This window comes from Thermobia domestica, chromosome 15 (assembly GCF_964235325.1).
Source record: "Thermobia domestica chromosome 15, izTheDome1.hap1.1, whole genome shotgun sequence".
NCBI classification, from domain to species: domain Eukaryota; kingdom Metazoa; phylum Arthropoda; class Insecta; order Zygentoma; family Lepismatidae; genus Thermobia; species Thermobia domestica.
In genome coordinates this window covers 107,590,713-107,603,375 of record NC_137468.1, presented here as the reverse complement: position 1 = coordinate 107,603,375, position 12,663 = coordinate 107,590,713, and the positions used below count along the sequence as shown (strand labels likewise).

The 12,663-nt window shown below is 34.9% G+C and overlaps 1 protein-coding gene and 1 long non-coding RNA gene across 2 annotated transcripts in view; one reads left to right on the top strand and one right to left on the bottom strand.

Moving 5' to 3' along the window:
• Window positions 1-12,663, top strand: part of Actbeta (inhibin subunit beta) — a 434,828-nt gene that overhangs the window by 263,678 nt on the left and 158,487 nt on the right. The gene's annotated exons all lie outside the window — the stretch shown is intronic.
• Window positions 1-12,663, bottom strand: part of LOC145671193 (uncharacterized) — a 461,575-nt gene that overhangs the window by 359,842 nt on the left and 89,070 nt on the right. The window contains exon 2 of the long non-coding RNA XR_014128467.1: window positions 3,829-3,978. This is a non-coding gene — a long non-coding RNA (uncharacterized LOC145671193). The remainder of the gene's footprint in view (window positions 1-3,828; window positions 3,979-12,663) is intronic.

Below are 12,663 nucleotides of genomic sequence, written 5' to 3'. Positions count from 1 at the left end.
CACAGCAAAAGCATACCGTCGACTTAACCTTCTTAAACGACTAACCGGCACTACTTGGGGTCTTAATTCAGAACTTCTTTTAAACACGTACAAAGTATTTCTTCGCCCGGTGCTGACTTATGGCCATCCTGCCTGGATTGCAGCTCCCCCTTCCTATTATCACAAACTTAAAGTCCTAGAACGACACGCCCTTCGTATAGCCTACAGCATCAAACTTCTCAGTCCAACTCAGATTCTGTACGATCAAATGCCTTTTCCCCACATCTTATTTCATCTCGAAAAGCTTCGCCTTAAATACTTTCAAACACGTCTCAATATTCATCACCCCCTCCTCCGTGATACTATTAACGCTCATACCATCTTTGATCTTTTACATACCATCACACATTCTCCTCTTTCCCTCCTTTTCACATTATATCATTACTCGCTACCAGCCGACCACCCCGATCTTCCACTCACTCGTACTTTTCTCATCGACCACCCTCCACCTCATATCATACCGTCATATTCCGCACAGTAGCCCTCTGATACTAACAGGGCTTCGCCTTGTCTCTCATCAATGCTTGGAGCAGCCCCCAAGCGAGAAGATTAACTTGCATCTGTCCTCTAGCAATCACCCTGGTGTTGTGTTGTCAAGTGCACCTCATCTCATTTCTCTTTTCTCCCCAATAAGAAGTATCGTCCAATCCTACAATGTACTATAATCAGTTTATCAAGCAATGCCGACATTCCCCTACCTCATGATTGCTATCGCAAAGATAGCAATATCCACCTGCTGTATAATAATAGATATTATGAAATAAAGTGATAAAAAAATGAAAAAATTCCCTTAGACCATCTTCCAGTCCTTTTCTCCCAATTCTCAAACTTCTCTTTCCCCATGGAGGGCGTAACCCTCGGGCGGGTAGCTAGCCTCGGCTAGCTAAAAAAAACGCTTTTGTTGCTATTGTAGCATTTTAATAGATAGATAATATAATATAATATACATTATAAGCCTAATAATGTAAAGCTATACATTTCTATAAAGTAATTATTCTATGTAATACTAAACATTGTTGCTGCTGTTGGAGGTGTTGACCGGTACGGTCTGTCTCAAAATTGATTTTAACTAATTATTTATTAAATACTTTTTAATTTTTAAATCATATTCACTTGTGCAACCGAAAATGCTCTAAGGTAAGCATGCGGTATAACATCCGTGAGATCGTGCTTCATTAGACTTCGAAACTCCATAGGTGATGGAGTTTTATCATACAGTATATTGTCAGTTTCTTTTCTTTCTTCAAGCGTAAATGTAAAATGATCGTTATATTTACTTTATTTAAACAAGTTGAAAATACTTTTCAAGAAAAAAGAATATATAATAAAAATAATTAATTAATAAAAGACTTAGAATGTAGTTAACTTAAAGGTCAGTACTTTAGGAATTATTTTTAATTGTTTTTGCATTAAAAAATAGCTTTGAATGTTTGATAACATAAAGTATTTATCGACCTGTATTACGTTTTTCTATTTTTAGTTAGTAGTATCATAGCTACTACTGAAAAGGGAAGGGAGAGTTTTCGAATAGGGGGGGGGGCTTTAATCTCCAGAAACCCTATAGTTCGCCAATGATATAAACTGAATATAATTGGACATTATATACACTGAATATATATATATATATATATATATATATATATATATATATAATTGTTTTGTAACACCTAGTACAGTACTTTCTATATCGATGATCTAACTGAAGAAACTTCGTTTGTTAATGGACCAAACAGCTTAATAAAGCGGGCTATAATACATAATAGCCTATTATATATCAGTTGTCTGAATCAACTAGTTGTTGAGCTTAGTTCAAAACGATATTGGTGGTCAGAACGAAGAGTAAGTTACTCTGAAAGATCTCTGTTTAGAGAAAGAAAAAGAAAACATCAACAGACTTCATTTAATTCGTCGGGATGACTTTTGTATCCACGATTCTGCGAGGCAAGAATTCTAATGAAGCTCCACTTATTACCACAATTGTATATGCCTAAGGGAAGGGTAAGAGAAAGAAGACTACAATAAAACTAAAAGAAAAAGTAAAACAAAATAAAATGCTGTTTAATGGAGAAAGAGACACGACTTTTGAATGTGACTTGGAATCTTAATGATGGAAAGAAAATGAAGATATTAAGCCTTATGTTCTATAGACAGGTTTGCGTCTAGAGCACGTACATCATTTCTCTCTTTCGCAATCACATTTGAAGCAAACGTTTGCCCCGTGAATTCAACTTAATGTCACGGTAGAAATAAAATGGTTATGATCCATGACAAACTGAACTTTAATTGGTGTATCCAATTCTATTAGAACGAATAGCATGCTATCAATTTCTCGCCTCACAGCGTCTATAATGAATATTTGTATGGATAATGTTTCATTAATATTGTCCTAACACAACGAGAAAAACTTGTCGCCGACTCATTTAAAACAAGTTTCAACCGTGATCAGCACAGGTGATTACGTGATATTTTTCCGTACGGTAGTCTCAACTTAAACAAATTGAATAAACTTCAAATGATTATGACTTCCTTAATGCTTGTGTTTCAAATAACTTGTATAGTTATATTTAAAAAACTTTATTTTTTTTTAAATATTAAGAACACTCAAGTTATCTTTATTATTATTATTATTATTATTATTATTATTATTATTATTATTATTATTATTATTTAATAATAATGTCTACGACCTCGCACCTCATATTTCTTCCTTTGCTTCCGTTCTTTGCACAGCAAAAATACGTTTATGTAATTTTTTTTCGAAAACTGTATACCCCTTCCCCTTACAATATGCATTTCAATCAAAGTGAAATGATGAATACCCGTGTCGGCTCAAGTGCTAACAGTGTTCGAAAATTAATTTCAAATGGTTCATCCGTTTTCTCGTAACGATATGACTAACAACCTCGAAGTCACTTTTATATAGGCCTATTCAGGAAAAAGAAAATGGAAATTACCTCCCTTTCTCGTTAAAGGAGGATTTCTGGAAACGCTGTTGGACAAAGAGTGCATGTATCAAATTTCATATTAATAACATTTCTCTAATCTTAACGGATTTCGGGATGTGTTCAGTTTATTATGACCATTGTAACTTATATCCTTTTATCTTCCCACATTTCTTTGTCTCTTCTAGTGTAAATATCAAGATCCGATTAAATATGCCTTTAATAATTTTAAATAAAAAGTGTAAATATCAAATTTCATGTCTCCAACCTTAACAAATTTCGAGAAATGGCCATCTTGTTTTAACAATTCCAACTGCCACCTCTTTCTGATTGCTGTTTTTTCTTCTGTTGTATGGAAGTATCAAAAAACTTTGAAACACATTTTAATTATATTTAATGAAAACTTCAAATACAAAATTTAGTGTCTCTTACCTTAAAAGATTTCGAGATTTGATCATCCTGTTATAACAATTGTGATCCACAGCTTTTTTTTTTTAATTTTTCTCTTCTAGCGAAAATATAAAAACTGTGAAATATGTGTGTAATTATTCTAAATGTGAAGTCCATATGCCGAATTTCATGTTTCTATGTTTCAGAGAATCGAAGATGTGAACATTTTACTTAAATAATTGCCACCCTATTCGTCGCCCCTTTCCTCGTCGAATTTCCAAAAGTCCTTCCTTAGTGACAGTTTCTGTCACAAATCCTATGTACTGTCAAAATTTCAAGTTTCTAGCTTAAGCGGTTTGACCTGGGCGTTGATCAATCGGTCAGTCAGTCACTTACTCAAGATTTCTTCTTTAATATATACGAGTAGAGATTTAGAATTAGAAAATATCAGTCCTACCTTTCTTTTAATTGCGTTAAGTGGTCAGAAATCCGTGGTTGTATCTTCCTATGAATTGCACTTCAGATGCCATGGGTAAACATTTCAAAATTGCCTTCCTTTTCTTATCGTCCGTACATCGACTTCCATCTCATAAAGCTGCAATTTTGTCTGAAACGGTAACAACATTGGTACTTTCAATTCATAAATTAACGTTTGTGTAGTCTAGTATTTCACATGTGTTAGTTTTCGCATTATAGTTCGTATTTTAATACATAAAAAAATTCAATTTTCTCTTCGCTGCATTCTTAAGTTCATCATTTACCTTTGTATACATATTCTAATATTTCCAGTATGCAGTCAGTTAATTTGCTACATTCTAAAATTTTTCATAAGCGTAATATTTTGAATCATAGTTCTTTTCATAATATGGAAAGGTTAACACGCCAAGGGACTGTCTCTCGTGTGGCGAGATCATAAAGCGATGTTGCCGGTCTCTACGCTAAGACATTTTGTCCTTATGCAGAGTCGTTTTAACGTATGATTAGCGTCATATTAAAGGCCTGACTACTGAAGGAAACATATATTAATCGAACTCTTTAGTATGGCACTAATCACGGTCAGAACGATTCTCCATAAGCCCCTTTATATTAAATGTTTAAGGATTTAATAATGTCTTTGACTAGTGTTGTGTTAAGAATGAAGAAACTTCCGGATATTCTAAGGAGCCATTTAGTTCTGCAGACACAGAAAAATCCGTATTCGTATTATTTTGTATTTTATGTTCGTTTCCCTGGAAGATATTGGACCTTCTAACCTTGTAATGTTTACATAGCCAGAATGTTCAAATCATACTTGTAAATATTTCATACGCAATACTCTTCTTCATATATTCAATGATTAAAAACAAACAATTATACTATTCGCTTTTTGGATAGCCAGCAGACTTGTGTATGAAGTAGGAAATATCTATGTTGTGTTTATTGAATTGCCAAGACTCCAAGAGCTAAATATAAACTGATAGATATTGCTGATATACAGGGCGGGGAGATTTGCTTAGTGTTTTTCAAATCCCCTGGGTTTTCTCATTTAGGTTTTTAAAGTTGGAGAGATTTGGCTTGTGTGTGTCAAGAAAACCCAACGCTTTTGCCCCCTTGGTTTTGGTAAAGAACACCAGCAAAACACCAGTGGTTTTTCGTCTTGAGAATTAAATATCTCTGGGTTTTTAAAAATGGAGATATTAGGTCTGCAGTGAAAAAAACCAAGGTTTAAATACCTAGCACTTTACTGGAGGAAATTTATCCTACTGGTAGGAGTGTTTTTTTCAGACGGAATAATTTCCTGTAATCAACATGGACGAAATAGACCACAACGATTAAGTGGGTAATGTTATTGAGAACCAGTCACACAAAATAAATTATACAATACGTGGTAGAGTAGATCCTTTGGCAGTCTACAGTAATGAAGAATTTGGAGATCGTTTTGGCTATACCAAAAAAAAACTGTTCGAGCATTAATGCATTTGATTGAAGAAGATCTACACAAACCAGTAGGTAAGCATGACTGCTCCGCAGATTTATAGGTATTGATTACATTACGCATTCTCCGCACAGGCACTTTTCAACGAGTTGGTGGTGATTTGGTAAATGTGCATCGCACAACTGCAGGAAAAATATTTCACAGTGTAGTTAGAATTATAGCTAGAAGGCGGCCCCAGTTCATAAAAATGCCTGCAGGAACAGAAGTGCCTGCAGTGAAACTTAAGTTCTATGAGAACTCACAATTCCCTGGTGCAATTGGAGCAATTGATTGCACGCATATTCCAATTCTGTCACCCTCTGGTCCAACTGCATAGTTGTACAGAAACACGAAAGGGGTACATAGTATCAATACACAGCTACTTTGTGATTCTAATATGAAAATATTAAATATCGTTGCACGTTGGCCTGGCTCCATCCATGATTCAAGTTTGGATGAACTGTTCCCTGAGAGTCATAGCCGAAGAACGAAACCTTCCTGGATTATTAATAGCTGAAGGTGGTTATGCTTGTACAAGCTACATGTTAACGCCTATTCCAGAAGAATCCTTAAAACGCTCCAGAAGAAAGATATAACCGTGCTCACAGGAAAGCAAGAAACGAACAAATGGAGTATTAAAGAAACGCTTCCAAATACTGCAACGTGGGATGCGCTTTGGTCCAAGAAAATGTGCAACAGTGATTGTGGCATGTGCTGTGCTGTATAACTTTGGTTTATTGAATGGTGAGAATTATGGAAGTATAGAAATTGATCCTGTATTCCATGAAGACTGGTATCAATTTCCGAAGGGCGTTCGTGCAGAATCATTTTTCGTAACATATTACACCTATTAACCTGAGTGACGTTTCCTTTTGTTCTTTTAAAACGTATTCCAACAATAACAAACAAACTGTCGAACCTGTAGTGTCTTATATATTTGTACCTAGGTACGTATATCATTTCCATGTACAACGTCAAAAAGAGTAATAAAATCCGAGGTAAAACTCCACTTTATGTCTTCCAATATGATAACGTAATCCGACATTTTTCTTAAGTACAAGAGCCAAAATGTTATGTTTTGTAAGTAGGTTTAAAGCAAGAAAACCTAACTTTACCTAACCTGAAGTCAGGAGACAAATGCCAAGTATGCAACAACTTTATATATGTTTATTCCCAAAAGAAATAAATAATACCGGTACAAGATATAGAGAAAATTGTCTAAGCAGAACCGAAACAAATGATGGTATATAATGGCAACAAAACATTTTATACTTGAAAGAAATGTGATTCAAGATCTTGTTAGAAATAAAAAAAAAAAAAAAACAAATAACACTACAATGTAAACACAGAAGTGACATCAAACTCTAGCGTTAATGGATAATAACACACAAGTTTACAGCTGCTGGTATTGCTGCACTGGAACTTTTAACAGGTTCTGTAATTCAGTTTCAACCTGAAACTGAAGCAAATTTGTGTCAAGACCAGCAGCTTTGCATTCTTTTAGATAGTGAATATTTAGAATGTTCATACACATTCTGTGCTCTGTTTTCTTCATTTCATTGTCAGCCCTGTGTAGTTCCATATGTGCTTCATGTTCTTCTTGCTTCATTTCTCTCTCTTTTTGAATGAGATCCATCTTTGCTTCATGTTTCTTTTTTTGGTATGACATGTGCTCAGCATGAAGATCATCAGCACGCGACACAGCAGTATGTATTGCCTGTGAGGCAGCTTCTTTATCTTGTCTTTTCCTTTACATTGTTGGTTGTTTTCTTCCCTCCTTGCAAATACTTGGTTGGTCTGGCATAGTAGTCGATTGCTCCGAAAGCATCCCATTGTTTACATCTCCATACTTTGCGTCATTGCTTTGACTTCTGATGTCTTGACTAGGGTCTGGTGTAGCATCCCTATTGCTGTCTGTAAAGAATTGAAATATATTAGTCCCATGCTGAAGGTCATGAAAACGTTTCTAATGAAGTTAAGTACACGAAAGAAATTTTTGAGAGCTCGTACGAGTCTAACTTCTTCAGAACATTCTCCACGAAGACCTAAATAAAAACACATTTTTGTCATATGTTTAGGATATGCAATATGTAACATGCAACTTTTCAAATTAAATATTTCTCACAAGGCCTTTCTTCGAAAACCTTTTAAAATGTCCGCTTTGAAGAAGTCGTAAACCTAAATGAAATTTGCTTCAATATTTTAAAAATACATTTGTTTCAGATGAGCTCACCGAACTTTTTCCCTATAAGCTCATTACAAACAATTTAAGGAACTGTATTCGAAATATTGTATTTACACTTCCTTCATTCCCGTATTTGAAAAACATTTATGTCTGATTCATCTCAGTAATCAAGCAAAGACATCAACAACGGTACGTTTAAAAAAAAAATTTAAAAAATAGGTGTTATGTATTCCATAGAGCTTAAAGATCGCAATTCAATACAAAGCATAACCTAACCTAATCTAAGCTAACCTAACCTAGTCTCTTAACCTAACCTAACAATAATAAAAACATTATACTTGCTGTACAAAAGAATTCTTTCCTGGGAAAATTCAAATGTACATATTTCAGGAATCGATCTTGAACAATTCTTTTTGAAGTATAAGTATTTTACAAAATTTGTTGTGAACATTTTCCAATGATTAAGTGCAATGAAGAAATCAACAACGGCACATTTTTGAAAGGTGTTTTCTATTTCTAACAATTGAATGGTATATTGAATAAATGGGTAATTTTCTAACTAGTGACCTACTGGCTCATATCTATTACTATATCTTAACTTAACCGAACATAACTTAATCGGTATTCTTGGAACTGGTTACGTTATTTTAGGGTAGGTTAGGTTACGTTTTTTTTTTTTTTTTTTTTTTTACAAATATGGGCCGGTAAGTTATCAGTTAAAAGAGTACCTATATGTTACCTGCTTTCTTGTAAGTACCCTGCTTAGTTTCATGTAAACAAAAGTACATTTATCTTGAGAAGGCGAATTCGAAGTGCTAGATGGATCATCTGGATCGGACTGCCGTTGGTACTCTTCGTCATCATAAGGGACATGTGAAATGCTCTCTGTCATTGTTGGTACCAATTTCAGAACAATGCTGGAGAGATGTGGTAGTTGCACATGCTCACCGCCACCAGTTGCATTACGGGAACATAAAAAGTTTGCTTTATCCTTCCTAGCAGCCCTCTTCAGTTCCTTCCACACGCTTTTCAACTGTTTCGTGCTGCGGGCACAAACATTACCACTTGAATTGTACGCGTCAGTTACCAACTTCCATGATTCAGTTTTCTTTTTATTAAACCACCATCATTTTGTTTATTTTCGATTATATGGATGAACAACTTCAACTGTTCCAAAAAGACAATTTTGTCATTTTCTGACATATGAGGAGCCATAGTTATACGCGTGTTGCTATAGCGACGAATGCTCGTGAATGGCTATTGACTGCTTGTGTAAGTTAGCTGGGTTCTATTCGATTAGACAGACAGGGAAAACAATACTTTTCAGTCATATATACAGGAAGTCGGTGGATTTCAAGAAAAACCTTGAGTATTTCACCCCACGGTTGATAATGAGCAAATCTCTTCACTGAAAAATCCCGGGTTTTCACAAAAATACCTCGGGGGCAAATACTAAAAACCAGGGGTTATTTTCCCCATAGCAAATCTCCCCGCCCACAGTATTAAAAGTAGATATATCAAGAGCAATCATTGAATGTTACTCGCAGAAAATTGTAGGAATCAATTTCCCAATCACAGAATTAATACACTGAACCGAAGTGAAGAATATTATTTGTATTATTTCATCGGAGATTCCTCAATCATTTTATGTTTGAATGTATAACGAAAAATCTCACGAGACCCTTGATAATATCACGCGACATTCCAGTTGGAAAGCTCTCTGCTTCCAATATATGGAGGTTTGAATGAAATGAAATCTTTCAGTTTAACGTCTCACGATTATGCCCTTTTTGGCTAAGAGAGACAGGTGATTAAGGCAAGTGAATGATTATGAAAGAATTTTGGGAGAAAGAATATGGGAGAAAATTGGAATGCTCCGAGAAAACTCGCGAACATGATGTTGTCCATACACGCCCGTATCCAAGGGGGTTCTAAGGGGGGCCGGCCCCCAAAATATTTACTGCCCCCCTAAAATATTCACGGTAGGCTTGCAAATGAACTATAATATGGCGATAAAATATAATATAGTTGGAACGCCCCCCAACTTCTACCCGGCCCCTTTATAGTTTTGAGCTCCCATCAAATGTACTTAATTGGTTATCGATCCAGGGACCCCACGCACCAGAAGTATCTACCACTGAGCCACCTTGCCCCTTGAAGTTCAAGTCACGTTTTCTTTGTTTTCCATAAAGACTACGTATTAACACAAAATGTATAGTAATAAATGAGGAAATAAACAGCTGTTCGCCTTAGCACTGGAACTTTTACTGCCATCTGTTGGCAGTTGAATGAAGCTCTTACAATTTATGTTAGCAGACTGGCTTATAGCTGCTTTTTATTAAGTCTTATCTCTTGAAAAAATGACTTACAGCACTGTAATTTTGATCCTAATTCTTCATGATAAGATACATACTGTTCTCAGGGAGAACAAACAATCTTCCTTCTGTCATAGATTATTGAAAAAAGAACGGGTCCATCTTTCCGACACAAAATTTCACCATAAACCACCTGGACTACCATAAAACTTAGATATGAGTTGCTATGCAAATTAAAATTTATTTATTAGTTCTTTATACAAAAAGCAAAATCTAAAATACCTACATACACATCCTAACCAAATACTAGTTCTGCTTCAATATATAAAGTACAGATCTAGAAATTGGCCAGGTTGTAACGGATCAAAATTTCCGTTACAGACGTTTAAATACTTTAACAAATAATATAATTTTCATCTCTTTATAATAGGTGATTCAAGTATGAGAAAAAGAATTTCTAGAATTATTTATTTAATTCCAAAGATATCTTATATTTAGAACAAAAAGAAAAATATATATATAGTTGTTGATTAAAAAGATGGAGATATATGAAATCTAATTGTGTAACGACGAACGATAGAATTTATAGCCAAACGTCGTTAAAGTGAATACAGCTTACTAACTATTAACACTCAGGATTTGTTGTATATTCCTGTCAAAAGTAAATTATCAGATTAGTGTTTAGTGTTGTATTGTGATATGTCTAATGAAATAAGTATGTACGAGTAAAAGAACTACGGGTTCCCTCAGCTACTGCTCTCACACAACGATGATTAAATTCTCGAAGCATCTGATATCTAGATATATATATATATTTCTGTATTTATACAACTATTGGTCGGAAATCAAATTAATAAATGCTATATGATATAGTCTGATTATGTTGTTATGAAAACTGTAGTTTCAATTTCGTCGTAGAGGCTCTCAATACATATACATGTACTTCTTGTGATATATATATATATATATATATATATATATATATATATATATATATAATGTCTATTAAATTTATATAGTCGACTAGTGGTCGTAATGATAGATTCTGCCATTAATGGATATTTCTGAGTTCGTGCCTGAGGTATGTGTGCCGGACGGAATATAATATTGATTGGCGCTAGAATCTGATAAGCAAGCCTTAGATCGACCTAACCTTAAGAATTGCCACTATATATGTAGAGGGAGGAAAAGATTTAAGAAATACACGTACTCTTGTTTGCTAAGCTACTCTTTTACAGTTTACATCAATGTACCATCTGCCGTCCTAATAGATGTTTGTGTAACAGAAGAATGAGAATAAGTGTTGAACACTTGATAATCACATATAGGGATTCCAATCCTAGGCGAACCCGGAAAGCGATATGCGTAAACTATAAATCTTCTGAAACATTTTAAAGAGAATGTTATAAGATCTGACACGTTGCGTCGGTGTGTCGATGTCGCTTCTAACATCACTACAAGATGATTTTATGTAGTACTCCAGAAGGATCTATCGGGGAGCCCTAACTAAAATGACGACGACAGCCAGTGCAGTGTTAGCTATCTTAAACCCCTATGTGAATCGCACGAACACTGAAGAACTGATTTTTGGAAGCAGGTAAACGTTCTCGCGTTTCTCTCGTACGATTACTCCTAACACCTGCTGATCGCTGAGAACGTCTTCGAAGCTATCAGAAGAAACTGCGGCAACTAGGCGGATGGGGACGAATATATTCAGCGATGACAGTTATTTCGGTCTCGGATACAGTGACTTGTGTCCGTAGACCAGTGTACTCGCTTTAATCTAAAAGCGCTCAATCTCACGCTCGAAACGTCTCCGTGTCTAAAAGGCTCGGGTCTCTTGCTTCTTGTCAGGGAAAGGATTGAATTTCAATGAAAATCGAACTATGGACAACGTGACCGAAGGTAAACGCAATCTAGTAAGAAATATGCACGAAGGTGAATGATAAGTTGGTTTAACCATTCCAATATATAATATTGTTCCTTTACGTGGAAATACCGAGCATAGCCATACGAGAACACTACCTGTGAGGCTCCGGTGGCATCTTACGGTTTGATGGCTTTGATATGCACTTGTCCTCTTAGGAATCGAACAAAGAACCTCTTGATTAAATGACAAGAATTATTCATTCACTGCTCACTATGTGATTGCACTCGTAAACAACGTGTACTCAATTTGCATCTCAAATTATTTTTTGACTTAGCACAGACTTCATTTTTTCATAGATGATCGTTATTAATTATTCTCTGCTTTTAATCGTTTCATTATTATTATTATTGATATTTTCTGCTTTCTATCGCTTTTATTATTTTCTACTTTTTAGCACTATTGTTAAAGTCGGTTATAATTATTTTTTAAGTAGTTTTATAAAGCATACAATATGAAACTTAGACATTTCTTTCTCGTTTTATCAACACTGTCAAAGTTTTCACCATCATGATAAGAGCACACATTTTATTTTCTCTCTCTCTCTCTCTCTTCTTTTTTGAAAGAAAGAGCACTATAGTGAGAACACTTAAACATTCATATGTAGGAAAACGTAATAAGAAAACTAAATACGTAAATGATTAGCTACTTTCTATTCTATTCGTTGGTACTTTTAAACAAAAATTATAATTGCTTTTAAAATGGTTATTTATATACAGAACGAAATGTTCTGCTGCTTTTAAAGTAACATTAAGTAAAGTACCTTGTATTTCTGTGTAGTTTCCCGTCTTCGGACATGTTTCACTTTCATTATAATACACTAGTGGAAACATGCTTAAGACGTTATAAAATTAACTTAACGGGAAGTTACTCGCAGTGACAACGTGAATGAGACCGACCTCGTTCCAGAA